Source organism: Ambystoma mexicanum, chromosome 7q (assembly GCF_040938575.1).
Source record: "Ambystoma mexicanum isolate Mex_15411 chromosome 7q, UKY_AmexF1_1, whole genome shotgun sequence".
Classification (NCBI taxonomy): domain Eukaryota; kingdom Metazoa; phylum Chordata; class Amphibia; order Caudata; family Ambystomatidae; genus Ambystoma; species Ambystoma mexicanum.
The window spans coordinates 69143845-69169716 of NC_090941.1; positions in this window are offsets into that span (position 1 = coordinate 69143845).

Genomic DNA, 25872 nt, shown 5'->3' on the forward strand with positions numbered 1-25872 from the left:
CTCATGTCACCCACCACCCCCACCCCCCCAGTCACCAGGGGCACCCTCCACCAGGCCCCCACTCATGTCCCCTATCACCCCCACCCCCCAGCAGTGCAGGGGCAGCCTCCACCAGGCCCCCACCCATGTCTCCCACCACCCCCACCCTCCCGCCACCAGGGGCAGCCTCCACCAGGCCCCCACCCATGCCTCCCACCACCCCCACCCCCCCGCCACCAGGGGCACCCTCCACCAGGCCCCCACTCATGTCACCCACCACCCCCACCCCCCCGCCACCAGGGGCACCCTCCACCAGGCCCCCACTCATGTCACCCACCACCCCCACCCCCCCAGTCACCAGGGGCACCCTCCACCAGGCCCCCACTCATGTCACCCACCACCCCCACCCCCCAGTCACTAGGGGCACCCTCCACCAGGCCCCCACTCATGTCACCCACCACCCCCACCCCCCCAGTCACCAGGGGCACCCTCCACCAGGCCCCCACTCATGTCCCCTATCACCCCCACCCCCCAGCAGTGCAGGGGCAGCCTCCACCAGGCCCCCACCCATGTCTCCCACCACCCCCACCCTCCCGCCACCAGGGGCAGCCTCCACCAGGCCCCCACCCATGCCTCCCACCACCCCCACCCCCCCGCCACCAGGGGCACCCTCCACCAGGCCCCCACTCATGTCACCCACCACCCCCACCCCCCCGCCACCAGGGGCACCCTCCACCAGGCCCCCACTCATGTCTCCCACCACCCCCACCCCCCCGCCACCAGGGGCACCCTCCACCAGGCCCCCACTCATGTCTCCCACCACCCCCACCCCCCAGCACTGTGGGGAACCTGCCAGCAGGCCCCCACACATGTCCCCCTGGCCCCAGGTCCTGACGATACACAATCATGGCAGTAATGGCCAGCATACCCAGCACAAACACCCAGGCAAGGATTGCATCCACCCACATAGTGAATGCAATCACATGACACAAACCCAATGCCAAGTATGCAAAAGAACACATGTCCGTCACACACACATACAATGGGTGCAAGTGAATGTCAAAACCCATATCATGACATGTAACAAACCAATGAGAAAATAACACAAGTGTAAGAAAATATAAAAAATGTATTAAATACCAAAAATAAGTGAACTTTTCAAACATACAACGATGTGGCTAAGTAAATAAATGGTCCATGTCCGAGAACAAAAGTGATAAACAAAAAAACAAAGGAATAAAAAATTAAAATGAATTTGTCCAAAGCAATATCATGTCATAGGAAATTAATGAAAAACCATTACGTCATGGTGAAAACAATAAGAAATTAAAAAAATGTATCTCCCAAAAAAACAAACTATATACAGGAATGTTCCAGGGTCCATGAGCCCAACACCAAAAATGAAACCTACCACTAACTAATGTAAAATATATGTACAAAAAAGTGGCCATTGTCCGAGCGGTCCAAAATAATAAAAATAAATAAAGGAAACCTAGCACTAACTAACTAAATAACTATATACAAAGGCAGCGGGCAAGTCCTGCGGCTCACTTGGAGATGTTGCTGGCCTGGGCATCATCGAACTCCATGTCGATGTCCTGGAGGCGGGACTCTGTCCTAGCCCCGAGGTCTCGCAGGGACAACCCCATGTCCACCTCAAACTCCCTGCGAGCTTCCTCGAGGCACTCAGCCCGCCTCAATGCCCGACGCATGGAGAACTCCGCCCTGACCATGGCGAGCCGCTCCTCTTCCGCCCGCTGCCGCTCCGCACCTATCCGCTGGCCAAACTCCTCCCACACGGAACACACCACCATCCCAGGGTTGCCCTGCCCTCCGGCCGATGCCTGCCCCTCTGATCTTGATGGCCCCGAGCCATGATGCCTCCCACGTCGAGCCCGCTGCTGCCTCCGACGCCACTGCCTCTGCCAGCACGACGGCATCCAGGCTGATGGAAACCACCGACGCCGTCGTGCACGTGCACTGCCCGATGATGCCGTCACATCTTCCATCTGCTGGGGTCCACTTGCTGTGTTGTCCACCCCTGCTGGACCTCCAACTCCCAACTGTGGCAGGGATGGGATCCCCACCGAGCTGGCTGCATTGGTCGGGGCAGGTCCACAGGGGGCCCTGGTGGCATCTGGGCCGGAAGACGGCAAGGAGAACGACCGGTGGATAGCCTGCACAGAGGAGGAGAGGGCCGTCAGATTGGCCAACACATGCAGGAAACCCCCGAACATGGCCGATCCCAATTGGGCCACGTCGGCACAGTGCACTTCGTGATGACGTGCGTGCTCCTCCCGGGAAGCACGCACGTCATCACGAATCACAGCCGTGCGCATCGCGACCCCAATCAGGACCTTCTCCACGCGGCCAGGGGTTACCACGTCCGCAGGTGGAGGGGAGTCAGGTGACATGGACATCCCCTCTACCTGCGGACGGGCCTGGGACGGGGCATCCCTGCTGGTGCATGGTGGTGCACTCACAGGGTCAGGGACAGTGACATGCACAGGCCCCTCCATGGTGACCTGTGCTGCCTCCTGCCCCTGGCCCTGGACTGCACCACTTGCACCAGCAGGGATGCTCCCACCAGGCCCCATGTGTGCACCAGTGTCGGCCTCCTCCTCCTCTGTGCAAACCACCAACCTGGATGGCTCCTCACCGTCTCCCGCCATAGCAGGCCCCTGTGGGGGCTCACCCACCCCTTCCGCTGCAGCCGTGGGGGCATCCCCGCCGCCTTGCTCCACAGCGCCGTCTCCGCCCTCTTCTTCACTAGCCGCTGCGTAGAGGGAGACAAAGGACACAAGCATCAGGCTACTGTACAATGGTCCCCTAGACAGGAAGCAATAGCAGATGAGCACCACTGTCAAAGTACACTTCCATCATGTCCCTCCACAACACATGGGTCAGTCCAGGCAAAACACACACAGTAACAGGCATGGTGCATGCCATGGACATTTCCATGCATGTCCAATGGACTCTAGAAACATTCAATGATATGTAACTCACATGCATCATGGCTCATGCATATCACATGCACACACTTCACCTCAGTCACATCCATCTGGCCCCAAACACACCGAACACAGGCGAAACAAGGGTAAGTTGGGTGCGTCACTGAATCTGTGCATTGTCACACACATGTGTCATGCATCCATGGCATGCACAAGTCACAGACACGCAGGTCAGGCACACAGACATGGCTACCATATATGTACCTGGCATCAGCACCCATCCTTCACCCCCATCCATGTCCAGGTACAGAGACTGGCATGCTCTCATGTCCAAAATCTGCATAGGGCTCCCCATGCCGCATTTCAACACATGCAACAACCATGTGGGTCACACATCACTGGTCGCACATGCATTACCATGATGTCCCTGCACACATACATGCATACATGGCCCATGGCACACATACAGGCAAGTATCATAGAACCAGCACACCGCAACATGCCCTGTCTCACACAGTAATGCTTGGACACATACCGCTCAACTCCAGACGGGCCTCCCTCTCAAGGACCTGGGCGTGGAGCGCTGGGCGTACGCGTTCCAGGACCCTCTTCTGGATGGAACTCATGCGGCCCCGGCCCCCCTCCACGAGGCGCCGGGCCTTCACAAGGGTCCTGGACCTCAAGTCCTCCCAGCGCTTCTTGATCTTCTGGACGTTGCGGGTTGCCACCCCCTCCGCGTTGATGGCAACCACACAGTCGGCCCAGATCCTCTCCCATCCTTCCTTGCTGGCGCGGGACGATCCAAAGAGGGCATCATACTGCCCCAGGACATGCTCCACCAGGACACCAACTTCGGTGGCAGTGAAGCTGGTGCCCCTCTGCCCCTCTGGCCTGGGGTTGCCACTGGTGCCAGATGTGGAAGTGCCCGACATGGCAACCCCAGAGGCAGGTGTGGGTGGGCAACTGGGTCCTGGGGCTGGGCTGTGGAGCGATGTAATCCCAGTTGGGAGTCTTCAGTTCCAGCAGGGGTGGACACAGTAACTGGACCCCTGCAGATGGCTGATGTGCAGGCACCAAATGGCAGGGCACGGTGGCAGCAGGCAGGCAGGCAGCAGCAGATAGCACGTGGGAGGCTGCTCGGGGCACTGGGGGGCAGTAACTCGGCCTTCTGGGCAGGAGCGTGGTGTTCCGTGTGTTTTCGGGTGGCCAGCTTGATACGGAGTGATTTGGCACGTGAAAATCCTGCACGTCAGCGTGAAATCCGAGGAAAGGCCCTTAGCGCGTAAGCGCGTCAGCACGCATACGCGATTCTATTGGACCAGAGTCCCTCAGCGCGTAAGCGCGTCTGACGTGACCCGCACGGGCGTTCCCCACTCAGCACGTGATGACGGAACACACGTGGAAATACTGCACGTCAGAGTGTCATCGCGTGATTGGCCTATGTACGTGTATTTCATTGCGTGTAATTGGACAAAAGTGCGCGTACACGCGATTGGCCTATGTACGTGTATTTAATGGGTGCGCGGCCACTTACACACGCAAGTACGTCAGCGAACCTGTATCCCGTGGTGCGTGTGAATTTCCACACGCTATTGGACTGGGAACTGGATTCCAGGGGTGCGCGGGTCACACGCTGTATCCCGTGGTGCGTGTGAATTTCCACACGCTATTGGACTGGGAACTGGATTCCAGGGGTGCGCGGGTCACACGATGTATCCCGTGGTGCGTGTGAATTTCCACACGCTATTGGACTGGGAACTGGATTCCAGGGGTGCGCGGGTCACACGCTCGCCTAGAACACGCGCAAAGCATAAAATTGCGGACTTTAACAATAACAAGCTCAGACGCCAGGATGAACATACCGTTCCTAGCAGCAGTGGCAGTGGGCTACCAAAGGAGGAGGAGGAGGATAGTCAGGGCCAGAATATTCACACCCAGAACCAGCCTTTTCGGGATGCCTGATGACCAGGTGTATGGGAGGTACAGGTTTCCACCACACATCATACTAGACCTGGTGAGTGAGTGGGAGGATGACCTCACATCACCCACCCTGTGCTCCCAAGCACTCAGCCCCCTGGAGAAGGTCCTCAATGTACTGCACTTCTTAGCCACTGGATCATTTCAGCGGACAAGTGCCATAGTGGATGGGGTGTCACAGGCCACCCAGTCACGCTGCCTACACCAGGTCTTGAACATCATGACTGCACGCCCATCAGTCCGCAGGCACATATACCTGCCCAGAACACCTGCAGAAAGGCATGCTGCCGCCCTGGATTTTTACGCTGTGGCACGATTCCCCAAAGTGCTAGGTGCCATCGACTGCACCCATGTGGCTCTACGTCCCCCCAGGGCATCTGAGCACATCTATAGGAACCGCAAGCACTGGCATTCCATCAACGTGCAGGTAGCATGTAATGCCAAGGGAATCATCACCTCAGTATATGCCAACTATCCCGGCTCCACCCACGACAGCTTCATTTACCGAATGTCCACCCTAAGCCGGGACCTAGAAGCTGGGCGGCATGGCGATACATGGCTGCTTGGTGAGTATGTATGCCACTGCACATGCATGCATGTTGGATACTGAGCAAGGTCACAACCCCACCAATGATACCAATCACCACCTCCACAGGGGACAGTGCCTACCCTCTCAGCCCCCACATGATGACGCCAATTCGGAACCCCACCACGCCACCCCAGGTAAGATATAACACAGCCCACATTACAACCAGGGGCATAGTGGAGCGCACATTCGGAGTGCTAAAGTCACGCTTTCGCTCCCTTGACCGTTCTGGCGGGCAGCTGTTATACGCTCCCCCAGTAGTGTGCAGGATCATAGTGGCAGCATGTGTCCTGCACAACGTTGCAACACGCCGGGGCCTGGCCGTGGACATGGTGGTGGCCCCACATCCCCAACCACATGCACAGCCGCTGCGCATGGGAGGGGAAAGGGCACGGGGGGAGGCAGCCCGTACACAGCTAGTGGCTAATTACTTCACATAGAAATCACACCCCTGTGGAGTGCACACTGCCCTGGCACATTCAATCTGACAATCAATGATGACTCAACCTGACACTGATCCTGAATGTCTGGAGAATGAACCGGGAATACCATGTCAGCCTGAGATTGTTCACCTGGAAGTGTCACAATGTGTGCATCCCTACCCACACAGACACCACCAATGCAGTTTTGTGAAGTTACACATTGAAGCAGCTAAAATGAATACCCACTTGCAAAATGCAACAAGAGGACAGTGCCATGTCAGCCAACCCAACCCCAGCACCGCCACACGACACACCGTGCCATGTCATGCTAATTGCAGGTAAACAAAGTAATCCCCACAACATGACATCAGTCTCACTATGTACAGTGGCACTATTAGAAACCTGCAACACCTGAAATGCTCACAGCAATGCCGGACCAACAACATACTTGAGCACGTAGTACCATTAACATGACATCACAAATGTTACATATTAGTAGTCTCACCACCTGGAAATGCCTGCACTCCCACCACTACCAACTGTGCAGTGTTGTCGCCATGTAGAGTTGTAGGTGCACTGCTGCCAACATGGTCCCCATCTCCAGACTAGAGGTCCTTGTGTGGACATGAGGAAGGGACCTGCAAATTGGGAGGTAGACACAGAAGAAGAGTTACACATCAATGCAACATGCAGTGTACAACACAACAGCAATATGCACTATGAATGTATACACAGTATTGACTACAGACTGGCCACACAGCTCATGGGAGTCCAACGTCACTGTGTAATTCACTGTCACTTGGGCACACCCTTTGCAAGCCCATGGAAACGGGAAGCAGGAGGGGGGTGTGTGACTCAAACCCAAGCATCTGAACCAAATACATTACAAGCCTGCATGTGCCCAGCCACAATGCAGCGTATGCCCACAGGAACCACGGAAGCCAACAGATCGAAGCCAACAGATCGAAGCCAACAGATCGTCCCAAAAAAATTGGGAATAAAAGAAATCAAAATAAAAATAAAAATAAGAAAAAATCAAAAATGGCCATTGATGGGCCCGGGGGGGGTTGGGGAGGCCACCCAGGAGGTCCGAGGACAGGATGCACACCAGAACCCACCTGCGTGGATCCTGGGAAGATAAAACACCTCCATGGGCTCATGGCCCACACGGCTACCCTATTGTGGGAGTATCACTGCTGTCGCTATTATCACCCTGTGCAGCTGCATCCGGAGGTGGTTGCACTATGGGAGGCAGCCCACGCAAGGCCCTAGTCTGCTCCTCCATGGCTGCAAGCATGCGGGTGTGGTAGGTCTGGTTCTGGAGGATGAGTGTGCGGAGATCCCCATGCAGCAACTCACGGGATGCCCGGACCTCCGCCCTCGTTGCCTGCATCTCAGCTGAGAGCGTACGGGTGAGACGCTCCAGCTGCTGTTCTGTCCTTTGGTGTGTTGAAGCCTCAAGCTCAACAAGAGTCGTCCTGAGGTGAAGGAGCTCCTGCCTCAGGGCTTCCCTGTGGCCCTGGGACTCAATGGAGATGGCCTCCTGCAGAGTCGCCAGTGCCGCCCGCCTGTCCCTGTTGGACCCCAACATGTCCTCCCTGTGTGACTGGCAGATGGAGTCGGTTGCCTGCTCTAGTCGCTCCATCAGCCTTTCTGGGGGGACAATGGAAGTGGCCACCCTATCCATGGCCTGAGCCATCATCTCGGATGATGCAGCCTGTTGGGTTGCCATACCGTAAATGGATTGCTCCCATGCGGTATTGCCGGGTGGCGTATGGCCACCACGTCGGCGGGCACCACACCTGTCTGGGGCAAGGCGAACTGCGCCTTGCTGTGCCGGCACTGCCTGAGGCTGCAGGACTGCATTCCCCCTCTGATCTGCTGGCCCAGGAACAGGATCAGATGTCGCGGAGTGTGACCCTGCATCCGTAACCACCGAAGGCGTAGCTGCCAACACTGACATCCCCATGGAGGGTTCTGACCCTGGTGCAGGTGGGTGAGACAGAACAGAATCCCTCCCTGGAACACTCACCTGCGACGGCACGTAGGTCTCATCCGAATCAACACCTGAGTACAGCTCGGGGGAGGTGCAGCCAGAGACACCCCTTGAGAGCACGACCTGCAGCACTTGTGGGTTCTCCCCCACCACCACACCACGTCCCTCACTGGTGGTTGGTCGGCCCTCGGACCCCTCCTGGGTCTGCACCATCTCCACAACCCCAGCAGTATCAGGTGCGTCTTCCCCTGCAAAGACATGAAAACAAAGAAATGGAAACAGGCATTAGCACCATGGCACACATTGAGGGCTGAGAAGCAAGAGAACCAGTACTTGATTGACACATGTCCCACATGACTAAAACCCTCCCATGCATGCACCCTCACTGCGTATGAAGTCCAGGCAAATGGCACACACTGATGACACCAAGATGGAAGATGAACACATTTTCTGCATGCTGCCTGGCAGTGGCATCACACATTGGCCTGTGATTGGCAGGTGAAACACACATGCCATCACACAGATGGCATGTACCATTGCTATTGAGTGAAGATGGAGAGGAGGGCAGCACCTATTCATTCAGTCCAGTTCCCGCATGTAATAGCTTTTCTATTTCTAACAGGTCAGATTTTTCACCTGGAGCTGCCAGTCTGAAATGGTCCAATTGCACAGGGACATGTGTGTACAAATGATATCCAGGTAACAAAGTCACTCCACTTTACCATACCCATGTCAGACATGTGACTAGTGGACAGCGACATGCCTAGTGAAAGTGGTGGAATGCAAACAAACTGACTGAATGAACAGTGAAGAAGAAGCAAATATGTTGTGGCAAGGTGACACTTCAAGGGCAACTGGCGTGCAGTTGGGCTAGATGTCTACTGTTGGCAGAAGGGATACTGCTATGGCCAAATGCAGCTGCGCAGGAAGGATTGCAGCTGCGCAGGAAGGATTGCATGAAGCACATGGCTGACCCATACGACTCAGGCGCACACACTCTCACCTGGCACCCGAACAGAAGCCCTCACAAACACACCATGCACATGGATGACACACACATGCATGTGCACTCACCGGACAATGCCTCGTAATCAGCCAGATCTCCCACGCCTTGGATCTGTTCCTCCGTGACGTAGGTCCCAGCGACTGACTCATGTGGATTGAGTTCCATGTCTACTACTGGAGACCCACCTCCAGTCACTAGAGTTGCGGCATGACTTGAGGCCAGCTTACTCTTTGCCCTGCGCTTTAGGTCATTCCAGCGCTTATAGCAATCATTGGCTGTGCGCCTCACAATTCCAAGGGCACTTACGATGTCCGCAACGGTCTGCCAGTGTGCCTGGCGTTGTGCAGGTGTGGTCTTGGATCCTGCAACAATGACCATCTCGTTGTCATGTCCGGACACATACTCGACAAGTGCATTCAGTTCGTCATCCGTGAAGCTGGGCTTCCTGGACGGGCCGGACTGTGTAGCCGTGTCTGGGGCATCAGCCTGTGCCGGACGAGCACTCTTCCTCTTCCGCTTGGAAGGTGGTGGTGATCCTGAGTGTCCTGCGCCGCTCTGGACACTAGGGGCAGGAGCCCTGGTGGACTCTGTATCAGGAGTGTGGGATTGCACACTCAGCATGGGAGTTGGTGCAGGCATTAGCTCTAGTGTGATGGTGTCAGGGGGAATGTCAGCAGCATGGACTAGGACCGACACTGTCCTGGATGGGTGTGTGGGGGCTGGGGTGGATGGAGCCGCAGCTGCCCCTGCAGCCTCTCCGCCCTGCCTACTTGGTGCAGCAGATGACCTTGCTGCCCCAGATCCACGTGGCATGATGGCATCAACGTGCACCAGCGCACGTGTCGTAGCCCTGCTGACCTGGAAGTCAGCCATGGAGTCAGCCAGGTCTGGTGCCACAATGGGCTGGTCCAACAAGGGCTGAGCATGGATGGTGTCAGCCACATCAGCCTCAATGGGAGGGGGGGGGGGATTATGGGTGCCCGTGACTGGTCCTCCACACATGGGGGGACAGGCTCACCCTGCAAGTTACGACCACGTCCCCTACCGGATCCACCACGGCCACCACTTGTGGCTCTTCCACCTTTGCCACCCTTACGGAATCCTCGCCTCCCAGCCATGGCACTGATGTTAATGTGCGTATGGGAGTGGATGTAGACTATTGTCCTGGGCAATTGGGGGTCAAAGGGGTTGGGTACCAGATGGTAATTGTACCCTAGTGCTCTAGCAAGGCTGAATGTAACCCCTGGGGAAAGATGACGGGTCACGCAATGCACAGGAGGCCCAAAAAAGGGAGATGACGTGCACGCAACCCCTCCTAGACCACGTGTGCAGAAAGAAAAACCTGCACTACGCTGTGGCACCCAGAAACACAAGAATGAACGTATGCGTGTCACACGCAGCCTAGAATGACCTCTGAAGGGGTAGGCTACACACGGGGCTATCACAGATGTTAGATACGTGCGTGACTCACCGTCTGCCAGGTAAACGAGCGTGTAAAAGGAGCACGTTTGGTTGGCAACACCCCCGCCAAAAGAAGATTTGTCCGCTGTCTGAGGAGACAGGACAACAGTAGAAGGGAACACTGTTTGAGGGAACAGGCCCAGGTAAACCAGTAAAGGAGAATACAGAGAAAAAGCTGTCAGAGGTAACAGGGAATACGAACTAGAAACGCCGTGAAGTAAATCGCGTGTGAAACGACAAGAAGTACAGAATTCACCCACTCGCTCTCCACGAAAAGCACGTACAAGGAAAACGTGTTCTACACGTACCTTTTATACAGGCCCACACGTCCAGCGTCACTTACGCGGCGTGTACGCGCTAGGGCCATTTCCACCAATTACACGCTTTGTCACTTCTGCGTGTAGGGCCATTTCCACCAATCACACGCGATTACACTCTGACGTGCAGTCTTTCCACGTGTGCTCTGTCATCACGTGCTGTGTGGGAAACACCTGTGCGGGTCACGTCACAGACGCGCTTACGCGCTGAGGGCCTTTCCTCAGTTTTCACGCTGACGTGCAGGATTTTCACGTGCAAAATCACTCCGTACCAAGCTGGCCACGTGTACGCACACGGAATACCACGCTCCTGCCCGGAAGGCCGAACTACTGCCCCCCAGAGCCCGAGCACGCTCCCACCTGCTGCTGCCCGACTGCCTGCTGCCCCTGCACTGCTGGGGGGTGGGGGTGGTGGGAGACATGAGTGGGGGCCTGGTGGAGGGTGCCCCTGGTGGCTGGGGTGTGGGGGTGGTGGGAGACATGAGTGGGGGCCTGGTGGAGGCTGCCCCTGGTGGCTGGGGTATGGGGGTGCAGGGTGACATGAGTGGGGGCCTGGTGGAGGCTGCCCCTGGTGGCTTGGGGGTGGGGGTGATAGGGGACATGAGTGGGGGCCTGGTGGAGGCTGCCCCTGGTGGCTGGGGGGCGGGGGTGGTGGTAGACATGGGTGGGGGCCTGGTGGAGGCTGCCCCTGGTGGCTGGGGGGTGGGGGTGCAGGGGGACATGAGCAGGTGTGCAGGGTAGTCCCCTGTTTTGTGGGCTGCCTGCAGGGGCCGTGGAGGGTGTACAGGGAACACCTGTGAGGACCCACCCAGCCTAGTCGCGTGTGTAACTTCCCACGCACCCCTGTAATACACGTACCAAGCCAAATCGCGTGTGAGAATTCCCGCGCATACCTGAAATACACGTACCCTGCTGAAGTCGCGTGTAAAACTTCCCGCGCACCCCTGAAATGCATGCGACCAGGCTATTCGCGTGTGGAACTTCCCGCGCACCCCTGAAATACACGCGCCCAGGCTATTCGCGAGTGGGACTTCCCGCGCACCCCTGAAATACACGTAGCACGCTGGGAGACATGAGTGGGGGCCTGGTGGAGGGTGCCCCTGCACTGCTGGGGGGTGGGGGTGCTGGGAGACATGGGTGGGGGCCTGGTGGAGGGTGCCCCTGGTGGCAGGGGGGTGGGGGTGATGGGGGACATGAGTGGGGGCCTGGTGGAGGGTGCCCCTGCACTGCTGGGGGGTGGGGGTGGTGGGAGACATGGATGGGGGCCTGGTGGAGGGTGCCCCTGGTGGCAGGGGGGTGGGGGTGATAGGGGACATGGGTGGGGGCCTGATGGAGGGTGCCCCTGCACTGCTGGGGGGTGGGGGTGATAGGGGACATGGGTGGGGGCCTGGTGGAGGGTGCCCCTGGTGGCAGGGGGGTGGGGGTGATAGGGGACATTGGTGGGGGCCTGGTGGAGGGTGCCCCTGCACTGCTGGGGGGTGGGGGTGGTGGGAGACATGGATGGGGGCCTGGTGGAGGTTGCCCCTGGTGGCTGGGGGGTGGGGGTGGTGAGAGACATGGGTGGGGGCCTGGTGGAGGCTGCCCCTGCACTGCTGGGGGGTGGGGGTGCAGGGGGACATGAGCAGGTGTGCAGGGTAGTCCCCTGTTTTGTGGGCTGCCTGCAGGGGCCGTGGAGGGTGTACAGGGAACACCTGTGAGGACCCACCCAGCCTAATCGCGTGTGATAATTCCCGCACACCCCTGTAATACACGTACCTGGCCAAATCGCATGTGAGAATTCCCGCGCACCCCTGTAATACACGTACCAAGCCAAATCGCGTGTGAGAATTCCCGCGCACCCCTGTAATACACGTACCCAGCCGAATCGCGTGTAGAACTTCCCGTGTACCCCTGTAATACACGTACCCAGCCAAATCGCATGTGATAATTCCCACGTACCCCTGTAATACACGTACCCTGGCCAATCGCGTGTAGAACTTCCCACGCACCCCTGTAATACACGTACCAAGCCAAATCGCGTGTGATAATTCCCGCGCACCCCTGTAATACACGTACCTGGCCAAATCGCATGTGAGAATTCCCGCGCACCCCTGTAATACACGTACCCAGCCGAATCGCGTGTAGAACTTCCCGTGTACCCCTGTAATACACGTACCCAGCCAAATCGCGTGTGATAATTCCTGCGTACCCCTGTGATACACGTGCCCTGGCTAATCGCGTGTAAAACTTCACGCGTACCCCTGTAATACACGTACCCTGGCTAATCGCGTGTATGACTTCACGCGTACCCCTGATATGCACGTTACCCGCTTTGCGTTCCTTGTTTGGCAGCCCTGTAGACTGGTCCAGGGTTAGCGCAGCCCTTTGCGATGATTTAGCGATTTTGATGGCTTTTCCTTGCGCGAGGGCGTTCTTGGGGGCGTTACTGGCGCTGCTGCAGGGTCGCTGCGATACTCTGCGCCACGGCTGGTTTGGGAGCCTGAAATCCATGAATACGCTGTGCGCGGAAATCGGTTTTAGCGCACGTGCCTGGCGCAGACAATCGCACGCGGACACTCTGCGCCAGCCGCTTGCGACACTTTTCTGCGAAATTCTATGAATTACCCTGTTTATGTCTTTTCTCCAAGAAGGCCACCAGAAGTGGCGTTTGATTTTTTCCTCCGTTTTAGCGATACCAGGGTGTCCTTCCATTAATGATTCATGATGATGGGCAATAACAAGTTCTTGCAATTCTTTACTTGGCAGAAACAACCGCTCCTGGAAGTAGGGTAAATCATCCTTAACGGTGTAATGAGGACCCTTTTGACTCCATTCCAGTAAGGCTGAAGAGTCTAGAAGTTGTTTTACTTGCGTTTGGATGTCCTCAATAGTTTGCAATGAAGTTAGGCCTAAGATTCTTTGTTCAGGTATGATTGGCACAGGTTCTAAACTCGAATTGGGTTCTTCCATGCCAATCCGGGATAAGGCGTCCGCTTTACCATTCTTGCAGCCAGGGCGATAGGTAATTACAAAATCAAATTCCGCAAAGAATAGAGCCCATCGGAGTTGTCGTGAAGATTGAGCTTTGGCCGTCTTTAAATACTGTAAATTTCTGTGGTCCGTAATTACGGTGATGGTATGTCTTGCCCCGAGAAGGTAGTGACGCCAAGCCTTGAAAGCAGATTTAATAGCCAGTAACTCTTTGTCGGTAATTGCGTAGTTGATTTCAGGAGGAGAAAATTTCCTGGACCAAAAGGCCACAGGGTGTAGTTGGTTAGTTTCTGGGTCTCTTTGCGACAGGACAGCTCCCATGGCCGAACTGGATGCGTCGGTTTCCACAATGTAAGGGAGATCTGGGTGCGGGTGCTTCAATACAGGTGCAGAGGTAAATTTGGTTTTCAGGTCCTGAAAGGCTTGTTCCGCCTCAAGAGTCCATTCAAAGCGTTTGTTTTTCTTTAGGAGAGCTGTGATGGGTTGGACTGTTGGGGAAAATTCCGGGATGAATCTTCCATAGAAATTGGCGAAGCCGAGCATGCTCTGAACTCCCTTCACCGAGCTAGGAGATGGCCATTTGAGGATGGCGTCCACCTTTCGCGAGTCCATTCGGACTCCTTGAGGTGTCAGGATGAATCCGAGAAACTCAACTTCTGTGGTATGAAAAACGCATTTTTCGAGCTTTGCAAATAGTCTGTGCTCGCGCAATTTCTCAAGAACTTCCCTAATATGTTTTCTGTGATCGGATTCTGAAGAAGAGTACACCAGGATGTCGTCAATATAAACAATGACACAGACATCGATAAGTTCCCGAAGAACATCATTCATAAAGTACTGAAAGGCGGCAGGTGCATTGCACAAACCGAAGGGCATCACCTGATATTCGAAGAGCCCAAATTTGGTGCGGAATGCAGTCTTCCATTCGTCGCCTTCTTTTATACGCACCAAGTGATAAGCTCCTCGGAGATCTAACTTGGTGTACACACAAGCGTCTTTCACCTGGTCGATAAGCTCAGGGATCAGGGGCAGAGGATAATGATTCTTAATCGTTATTTGATTTAGGGCGCGATAGTCTATACATGTTCTAAGGTCCCCCTCTTTTTTCGGCACGAAGAACAGAGCTGAGGAGACAGGAGACTTGGACGGGCGAATAAAACCATTGGCTAGGTACTGATCTAAATACTGACGCAGATGCAGGTTCTCAGGTTCCGTAAGGGCATAAATCCTACTACTAGGTAGTTGAGCATTGGGTACCAGATCGATTTGGCAATCATAAGACCGATGGGGAGGTAACGTGTTAGCCTGTTCCTTCTGAAAAAGGTCTTGGAATTCTTGGTATTCTGACGGTAGCTGTACAAGGGTGGAAGTTGCTGAGGCTAGACCCATAACTGGATTTCTTGGATAACAAGTTGGTTCACAATCAGGAAAACTTATCTTCTTTGCTCGCCAGTCAATTCTGGGATTATGTGTTTCTAACCAAGGAATTCCAAGGATTACTTGAAATTGTGGGGCCTTGATCACATCAAACACAATTGCTTCCCGATGTCCATCCTGACCCACCAGTGTCACTTCAACAGTGGAATGCGTTACAGGCCCTGAGGCTATTTCGGTTCCATCTACTGTAGAAATGACATCTTGGGTTACTTTCGGGAGGAGAGGGAGTTTAATCCTAGAAGCCAATTCACGGTCTATGTAATTTCCAATAGCTCCACTGTCGATGTACGCTTTTATAGCATGCAACTGCTGAGGCTGTTTTGGGTCCACGAGCACCATTGGCATGACAAAATGCGAGGTCAAAGAGTTTGTTTTCAAGCTCGGCAAGCGGACCCCTACGCTTGTCGGGCTAGGTCGTTTCCCGAATCAGGTGTCAATAAATCGTTATCAGTGGATCCAACCACCTTCTTAGGTGGTTTAACCGGACAATTTTGAAGAAAGTGACCGGAAGTCCCGCAATACAGACAAAGTTGCATTTGCCGCCTTCTCTCTCGTTCCTTCTGCGTTAATGGTCCTTTAACACCGCCGATTTGCATAGGTTCGGATACGTCGGGACTCTTGGAGTTAGCGTGGGTTTTGATCGGTACTCGGGTTTCGAACCGATCTGCTTTTCTATTTTGAAGTCTGTGATCAAGTTGAACCACCAAGTCTATGTAGTCTGCGCAGACCTGGGGTAGATTTACAATCTGAGCTAGAACATCCTTAAGCTCTCCGCGCAGGCCTCGATGAATCAAAGTGATCCTTTTGTTTTCTGGCCATCCAGTTTCCACAACCAGTCTATTAAAGGTGGCAACGTAGGACAGGAGATCCTGATTACCTTGTCGTAAGGATAGCAGTTCGTTATCAAGGGCCTGTCCTTGAGAGTGTCGAGCAAACAATCTTTCCATGCTGGCCTGGAAGCCCTGAAAATCCTGGAGAATGGGATCATCCTGATTTACCAATGGAATAGACCAATCCGCAGCCCTGCCACTGAGGTAAGATAGTATAAAGGCTACCTTGGTCTGGTCGTTAGGGAAGGCCCCGGGTCTGCATAGAAAGTGTAAACGACATTGGTTCATAAAGACGGCATATTTCTTGGGATCCCCGCAAAACGTTCAGGTGGGGCCAAAGGCATGTGTCCAGGTAGATTGATTTGAACCGGGTTATTCAAACCCATTGATGTGGAAGTACCTCCGGAATTAGGTGAAGGAGTGTGGCCTGCCTGGGCCTGCAATAACCTTTTGGCCTGTTCTTTCCTTTGATAGGATCAGTTCTCTTTTGAGAGCGTTAGTCTCCTGGCGGGCTGAGTGCACTACTGCCCGTAATTCCCCCAAAAGCTGGGCCAGCTGATCTGTCTCGGAAGTCTCCATAGCGCCCGGGTGGGAAATTGTGGGTAGGCTTCGCGTTCTGTCACGCTCACCTGATTCCCACGGAGGCGCAGGTCTGGCTTTGAGTGCTGATGCTTCTTCAGTGGTGAAGCGCAGGACTCTGAAGATGGACTGGAAGGGCCCCTCTACTCTGGTATTTTCTGGCTCGCAGGAATATTCCCCTTAGGGTCTGAAAGGATGAGTTCTCCATCCTGCTTCTGATGCAGGGGCGCGTTGAAACCCAGTTACTTCACTGGATTGAGGTTTGATGGGAGTTCAAAATAAACTTGACTATTCAGGTGAGGCGCTGTAAGAGTTCTGTTGCAAGTTCAAAAGTTCAAGCTTAATAATAATGTTCATTGTCTTATTGCAGCAAGCGCTAATGCTTCTGTCTTTTTTCCCCTTAGGGGCCGGGGTTCGGAATGCCGGAGATATGGCGCCGACCCGAAGTGAAACGTGCAGTTCCAGTAAATGACAGGTAAGTTCTGGATGAGCGTTCAGGTAATGTCTTTGCATTCGCTCATTCAATGTCCTTGTCTTTTTTCCCCATATGGGCCGGGGTCCGGAATGCCAGGAAGCGGCAGGACCCGAAATGAAATGGGAATAACCCAACAGGTAACTCTTGGAAGGAAACTGAGCCTTTCCTATTCCCTTCCTTCTCTCACCTTGTTTTCTTGTCTTTTTCTCTCTAGGCTCTGAGAAGTGGGTGCGGATCCGGATGATCGCTGCTGAAGATGGAGGCGCCCAGGAAAGGTGAGTGAAATGCAGCGCTGCAGCGATCGAAGCGAAATGCTTTTAAAATGATGTCTTCCCTTTCAGGATCGTCGGTGTGATGTCTCCGTGATACAGCTTTAGCTGGTAAGGTCTTCTTTCTCTCCAATTCTCTCTTATCTCCCTTTGCAGGCGACCCAGGATGCTGACAGGCGTGGCTGAAGTCCAGATGCAGGAGCAGACACGGTGAGCGTCCAGCAGCGAGGAGCAGAACAACGCGAAGCGTGAGTTGCTGATCGGGCGTGGTTTAAATAGCTTTGGAAGAAGTTCCAGGTATGTATCCTTCCACCGATCAGGTATGTATCCTTCCCCGACCACACCCAGGTGGAAAGTAGTCCCACAGGTAAAGTAGTTCCATTCAGGCCTCAAGAGGGCCTGGATGTAGCAGCATGGTCTGCATCAGGTAAGTGCACATTAAAACACTTGAACACATGTCTAGCTTTATGAGCCTGGCGCCTAAGGCGCCAGGACAGGGGTCTAACATGAGCCTGGCGCCTAAGGCGCCAGGACTATGTCCAAAGGGCCCCAGCTTGGGCCCGCTGGCACTTCCGTGGGGGGAATGATGCCTGCCTCTGGGGTTGCTGGGTCGGACCTGGCTCCTTGGAGGTAGGCATCATGACAGTAAAGTTGATGAGGGAAGCTTTCTGGTCGTACCAATGTTTCACCAGTGCTTGTCCTGCCTTCAATTTATCACTAGCCAAGCCCATCAGAAGTACCATCCGTTTTCTGAGCCCTACCACATAATCTACTACGTTGGTAGTAACAGGGGGAGTGGGCATCTCCCATCCCTCTTTGACTATGGCTAAGGGTCCCCTTACAGGATGACCGAACAGAAGTTCGAAGGGGCTGAAACCAACACCCTCCTGTGGTACCTCTCGGTAGGCAAACAGTAAGCATGGTAAAAGAAGATCCCATTTTCTTCTCTGAGGTTCCTCCAGAGCCCCAATCATGCTCTTTAACGTTCTGTTGAAACGTTCCACCAGACCATTGGTCTGGGGGTGGTATGCAGAAGAGAACTTGTAGGTGACCCCACATTCTTTCCACATAGCCTGCATATACTTCGACATAAAGTTGCTACCACGATCCGACACAACTTCTTTAGGGAAGCCAACCCTAGTAAATATGCCAAGTAAAGCTTTTGCAACTGACTTGGCAGTTACAGTTTTCAATGGGATGGCCTCAGGATATCTGGTTGCGTGGTCGACCAGCACCAGGATAAACCTATTGCCCGAGGATGTTTGCGGGTCAAGGGGATCAACGATGTCGATCCCTACCCTTTCGAATGGTACCCCCACAACTGGGAGTGGTACCAATGGAGCTTGGATTGTCGAGCCAACTGGCAGGAGGCACAACTCCTGCAGTGACTTTCTACTTGCACCCCCATCTTGGGCCAGTAGAAGTGCATGGATAACCTTTGCTTGGTCCTCTTAATACCAAGGTGACCAGCAAGGGGCACTTCATGCGCCAACTGCAGGAGGAAGGGCCTAACAGCAAGGGGAACCACCAACCTCCTATGGTCTCCTTCTGTAGACTCTGTGGGCTCACTATACAGGAGTCCACCTTGCCAATAAATCCTATGCGTCCCAGGAGGTTCACCCTCAAGCTGGGAGCAGGCCTGTTTCCATAGGCCTTCCAGAGATGGGCACTCACGTTGGCCTTTACTGAATTCGTCCCTATCAGGACCACCTTCTACTAACAAGTCTTTTAGTTCAGGATGGTCGTTGGGGTCAAATACTTCAGGCATCGCCACCTCCTCGTCAGGCCCGGGTGATTGACCAACTTCCTCCACCGCAGTGGTAGGCGAGCTCGGGGGAATATTCTCTTTCCCTCGTCTTGACTTGTTTACTCCTTTCGCCTTGGGTTTCCCCTTCAGCTGGGGCGGCGTATTGGTCTTGGCCAATGCTGCCCGTGCTTGAGACCGTGTGTAGGGTCTTTCGGCAGTGTCTCCTACGAGCCCTAAAGCTCTGAGATCATTACCTAACAAGACCTTTCCTGGGACGTTTCTCTGAATGCTCACTGGAATCCTGACTGCTGTACCATTTAAAGTAAGATTTACAGGTATTACTGGGAACATACAGAGTGGGCCGCCAGCCAACTTAGTGGGCATCAGAGTAGCTCTGGCAACTTCCTCTGAGTCTACCAAGGTAGAATCCACTACAGTTCGACTGCACCCACTATCCCTAAGAGCTGTCTTTAAAGTAGTGCTTGGTATTATCTGGAATCCTAACATAAGCCTCTGTGACTTTAGGCTCCCAGGAACCCAGGGAAACTAAAACTACCTCAGCTTCTATCCCGCTGGGAAATGAGTCTGAGGAGAAGGATGCTCCTGTAATCTCTTCTTCCTCGTAGGAGGAGAAGGCCAGATTAGCGGAGTGGACCCCCAAAGGTCTAACCTTACACCGGGGATCCCCCTTCACGTGGTCAGTTGCTCCACAAGCAAAACAAGATCCATTGGGTCTGTTTACATAGAGAGGCTTATTGTAACCAGAGTTCTGTTTCGGAGGCTGACCTCCACTACCCTGTGAGTTCTCTTGTGTCTTACCCTTATTTTTCTTTTTGTGGCCCTTTTGAGAAGAAGATTTATCGGATTCTCCACCCTCCTTATCTTTGGACTTTTTCCCTTCCTCCTGCTTACCAGGATGAGTTTTGTCCTTATGGGACACTCGATGTGACACCCATAAGTCTGCTACAATGGCCAGCTTCTTAGGATCTATCTCCTTCGAATCGGCCAAATGCTGCTTAAGCTCCGGGGAAGAAGATGCAAAAATGTGTTCCAGCATGACATGATTTATCATGCCTTCGAAGGTAGAAACCTTATAACCTTCGACCCAGACAGTTAAGTTTTTCAAGGATTCGGTGACATAAGATACCCAAGTACCACCTTCCTTTTTCTTATACTCTCTGAATCGTTTCAAATATTGGGCCAGAGTCTTCCCAAACTTTAAAATGAGAGTTTGCTTTAACATTGCGAAATCAGCTCGCTCAGCCTTCGACATTTCCATAATGGCACTACAGCCAGAATGGGGCAGTCTGCTGAGTAACCAGGCAATCTTATCAAGCATTGTCAACTTGTTGAACTTCGCATGCATACTCAAACGCATTCAGCCAGTCCATAATGTCATTCCTTTCCTCATACACACTGAGCAGATCCTTCGGAAACCGTGGATGAGAGGAGGCCCCAGACCCATGTCCAGGACCCTTGGACCCATTTGCAACCTGAAGCTTGGCCAGTTCCAACTGGTGATCCTTGTCTTTCTGTTTTTCTGCCTGTTCGATTTTTAGTTTGGCTATGCTGAATTCAAGCTCCTTCTGCCTAAACCGCAGCTCTTGCTTCTTGAATTCAAGCATAGCCTCCCCATCAGCACTGGCAGAGGAAACATTAGACATCTCATCCTCCCTGTCCTCGTGGTCGCGGTGGATCAGTGCAGCGGCAGAACCGTCGGTTCTACCAGTGAGAGCAGCCCCACCTCCTTCCGCACTGTCCTCAGAAGTTATAGCGTCAAGCTGCGCTTCTTGCCACGCCACGATTCTTTGGATCATATCCAATTTCGTGCCTTGAGAGGAAACACCTCTATCCGCACACATCTTTTTCAATGTTTCTGATTTGGAAGCATTTAAAGTTAACAAGGTATTTGTTTCCATACTGTTAGATAGGACTATGGCCTTTTTAAAGTTAAACTATAACAATTCACTACGTGTCCTGGTAGGAATAACTTGAAATGCCTTAGCTCGTGCGCAACACTGGATACCTACAGTCGTATCCCACCGCTGTACACCAATTTGTTAAGACGGATTTCTGAACTCTGTCCTGGTGGCGCAGAAGTTCAGAAGGCCAACCTAATTACTTGGAACAGGGTAACCTCTGGACAAGCCAGACCAATCAAGGTAGCGATCGCGGCGGTCAAGACTAGGTCTCAAGAGGGGTGAGGGTGACTGGAAGCCCGCAATGAGCACACAAAGCAAGGACACTTACAAACTACTCCAAACAGGTGTTATATTAAAAATATATACACATTCATTCCAAGGCCTTTAAAACAATGACCGTAGCGAGAAATCACAATACAACTCTAATAAACCAACACATACCATACCAATACAATATATATACAAATACAAACAAGTCTCAAGCGTTAGATGTACGAAATGTGTAGTCCACCTAAAAGGGAAGGAAAACAGGCAGTGCGAAATAATGCTTAGACCCAGTCCGCCTTCAGAGGCACCTAACTAAAAGGAAGACCGAGCCCTACGAAGAGTGGAGCCTTGTGCTCAAAAGTACCTGCACACGCTGGTGCCAACGGGCAAAAGGGGAGTCTCTTCGGGGGAAATCAGGCAGTTCAGTTTAGTGCACAAATGAAGAAGAACAGTGTTCCGCAACTCAAGCGCAGCCTCCACTGTGGGCAGAAGCAGAGCGCGAGTACGGAAAGGCGTGCTGTTTTGACACAGCGGGGAAAAGCTATGGGCTCCTGCAGGAGGGCGACCAGTTCCTAGCTATGCTACTCACCGGTCCCTGATGCAAGCAGACCCAGGCTTCTCCGCGTCAGTTTCAGTCGCTGGCAGGTTCAGAAGAGCAGGGGACGTCTTGTCGTCGTGTTGAGTCTGCAGCAGCAGAGTTGAGTAAAAGACGTCCCAAACGAAGGAACCCGCACAGTTTGTTACCACACCAGGGCAACGGAGCGGCCGTGTGTATCTGAGCCAAATGTACACTACTCACTTCAGACCTGGGAACGCCAAGTGTACGAATCGTGTGAGAGTGACAAGGACTCGAAATACTACACAACCTGGCGGCGGTTACAGAGCAAGACTCCTGTGTAGGCTGGTCAGTCTGCTGGATGGCCCAGAGACGCTTCCGAAGGCTTACTAGCAGGAGATGGTGAAGATGCCGAGAATAGCTGTCCCCGCTATTCCAAGGGTCGAAGTACCAGTACAGGCCTTCTGGTTCGATCAAAGGTGAAAAGGGTTTCACAAGGCGACAGCAGTGCAGAGGAGCAGTCCTTCAGCGGGTCACCAGCGATTCCTCGGTTCAGCCTCTTGGTTGCAGGATACTTGGCTCCTGTATTCCTTCGTTCGTGAGAACTCAGGAGATCGACATGGTAGTGGTGTTTCCAGCCCCCTCTTATCCACGGTTCCCTTCGCGCCAAAACGGAGGGGACCCAATGGGAGATCCGCTCATCAACACTCACACCATTCGTCGACCTATCACAGACCACGGTGGTCCCAGGCATTCACACCACCCTAGACTCTCTGGCACCCAGGATGTGTATTGGGACCAGACATCCCAGCCCACATCCTGGAGGCACACACAAGGCATGTAGAAGCCCGCGAAAGCATCCGTGTTTCGCGGGAAAGTACATGCCCAAATAAGAAAGGCCCCGGGTCGGCTCGATCTGGGGAAGGTGAAGGGAGCAAGACGGTCAGCGGACAGGACAAAGGAGCCTCGTGGTCTGGCCATTTTGGGGGCCAGGCCACCATTTTGGGTTAAGTGCGAGAAACGCGCTTAAAACGCCAAAAGGAGCTCAAAACACAAGAAACGATCGCTGCCACCATTCCCGTCCGTGAATCACTTGCACCGATCAGTTACAATCCTAAACGAGTATCTAGGGCCTGTAGAAGGCTAGAGACCCAAGAGAGCATTAACTTAGCTTACAGTGCCCTCTTGTGTCATGTTGCACGAAAGCCGCAACATGATAAAAGAAACTACGGAAAACAGCGTTCCCCGGTACTGACTGTCTTAAGGGCATGTCAGTTTCCCCGTAAGAAAGGAGCGAAAGCCCAGAGGAGTGCGGCAGAAGGCTGCACTTCTCTGGCAAAGTCGAGAACAAGGTGAAAAACAACAGCAAAAAGTTTAGGGGTTGCCACATGGAAGGAAAATTACCTACAATTACGAAATCTTTCCTAACACAGGTCAAGATATTCTGCGCAGCGTTCGGGTAACTGACTTAAAGCTCTTCCGGAGTCATGTCACGCATGTGTGTGAATGGCCCGGATTGTTACTGTCATTAGGACCTCCCTCGAGAGTGTCTGCGTTTGCCTCTGTTAAGTGTCTGTGTGCTTTTCTAAATGGCCAGAACTGCTACTGCTTGTGTGTCAGTGCCTAGTGCAGGGCCCTTTTGCTATCAGGCATGGTGAATGCAGAATTGCCAAAAGCACACCAGCTAGTATGTAAAGTGCTGTCGATTTGTGTGTGTATGTCTATTTCGTGTAGAGGCAAAATGTTTGTGTCCATCTGCCAAAGCCTATGCTGTCAAGCCAGGCTCATGCTGGGTGCTTACCAGCCTTTCTTCAGAGGTCCACATAGTGGGAGCACTGTCGCCATCAGCGTTGTCTGTCCCCTAACCATAGATAAGCGGCCAGCACAAGCTAGGGTCTAGTCACCACAGGAGTGCATAGTTAGTACGGTTGGAGTGCAACTTAGGTTGTACTCAATGACAAGAATGAATTAAAATAAATAATATTTAGGCCTGCTAGCATGTTTAGAACCAGACTTAGGTGGCATGTCCATTTTGAATCCCTGTAGATATAGGGTCCAAACCCCAAGTTTTGGATTCTCCTCCACTGTGACCCAGATTTTCTCTGACCCCACTCAGCCACCTGTGAGGGAAGGTAATGGGCTGATCAACAACGTCTGACCTTGGCCGTGCTGAGTTTACTCCAATTCTGATTTATAGGTGCTTGTCTGTTGTTTATTTCCCTGCCTATAGTCTGGGAGTTCTAGAACTGATGCCTTGTGCAAACCAGCTTTCCAGCACTGAAAGGTTGTTTGGCAGGCAGACACCTGCTGATCTTTCTTTGGTATCTGCACAGCCACAGATCTGATATGAGGCCTCCTGTCAGCTAAAACATATTGGGGGAATCCCACCTGATAGAAGTTACTTTGCCTCTCACAAGACCACCCAACCAGAGGTAGTGGATTTAAGGAGCTCTTGTCTGCCACTCCTTGGCACGACTGGACAGAGTGCACGGTTTCCATTTTTACATCCACCCGGGGATTGCAAAAATGATCTGACAAGCTGTCAGATGTCCCCCTCACATCTAAGTGGCCAGCAAGTGTGTTGAGACCCCACTCTGGTAAGAAACTCCTTGAGGCCTGAATGAACAACCAACTCCTGGCTGTGGTGTACCAGTTTTGGGCATTGTTTAACTGTAAAAGTGAAAAAAGGACCAATTATCCATAGTCTATGGATTTCCCTGCCTATCCAAACAAACTATGGTGCTCCTCATCTGTTGTGAAGTCCAAAGTAAACAGTGTGTCCTCCTTCCAATAGCTAAGCTATTCTGTCCCTACCACTAGGACAAAATAACAGAATTCTAGGAGAATGAGCCTTCTTCCTTCTAGGCTCACACAGCCAGTTAGCACTGTAGGGTATTGTTATTGCTACTCACTGAACACCCAGTCCGTTGTAAATTGCAGATTCTAGAGAATCCTAAGACTTGGGACAGTTCTCCTTGCTGCCTTATTACTTATTACAGTTCTACAATTGATCATTGCTGATTTGGCTCTTAGGTTTCTGTGACTACCAATCCAGGGTAGCAGGGACAAGATAGGTCCTTGCTTTTTTTCTCCCCAACACGGGCAGGCTGGCAAACACATGCAGGAATCATTGACCTCCAGTAAGGTCCTGGGTACTGTTGTATTTGGCAGAGAGGCTGGTCTTGCAACAACAGAAAGTCACCTTCAGGAAACGGCTCAAATCCTGTCTTTTCAGCAAAGAATGACAAACATGAAGGGACACCAACAACATTAACCCCACAGACAAACAACCTGAGAGTAGAGTAGATGGGTCAAAGCACACAAATAAGAACCTGGCTAGATACCGTCAAGCGGCAACCAAAGAGCCGTGCCACAGGTTCCAACAAACGGACCGACTTACTAACCCATTTTTTCTCCTTCCTTCTCGTCCAACATAACTGACGCCACTACACCAGACCCTGGAATAGCCACACTACACATAAACAAACGGAGAATCAACACTATGTTCACACCGAACGTCTCTGGATGTTGAAGCACACCTAGAGTGAACCACCCACATAGTCCACAAAAACATCAACAACGCAATTACACACCAAGATACCATATTACCTTACTCCTATGGTCACCCGTGACTCTGGATCCCTTATGGACACTATGTAACTAGTGTACACAATCTAACCCACCATAACCCACACAACACACTAACACCAACACAAAACACTACCACACACCCGAGGCACTGAATCTTACCCATACGGTTACAATGCACGAGGCCTTTGGCACAAACTACCACATACAAAACAACACTCACAGTCGTAAGTTCCATCTGGTTCTGAAACTATCCTCTCACCCTATCCCGACTAACCTCCCCATCCCCCCTTTCCTGCAGAGCCACGTGAGCGCCTGGATGGTAGCGGTGCACAGTATGAATCAACAAGGCATAACATAAACCCAACTGAGTACTGGGGAGGACAAGAGAGCATAGCTTGCCTCTGCCTTGGAACACCTGTCTTGACGAAAGGAAATTGCCTTTCACCACAACCTTTTCCCAGAGACTTTTGTAATGACTGTCTTTTTGCAGGGGAGATTTTCACATTGAACCAGTCCTGCTGGGGGCAGCAGAGG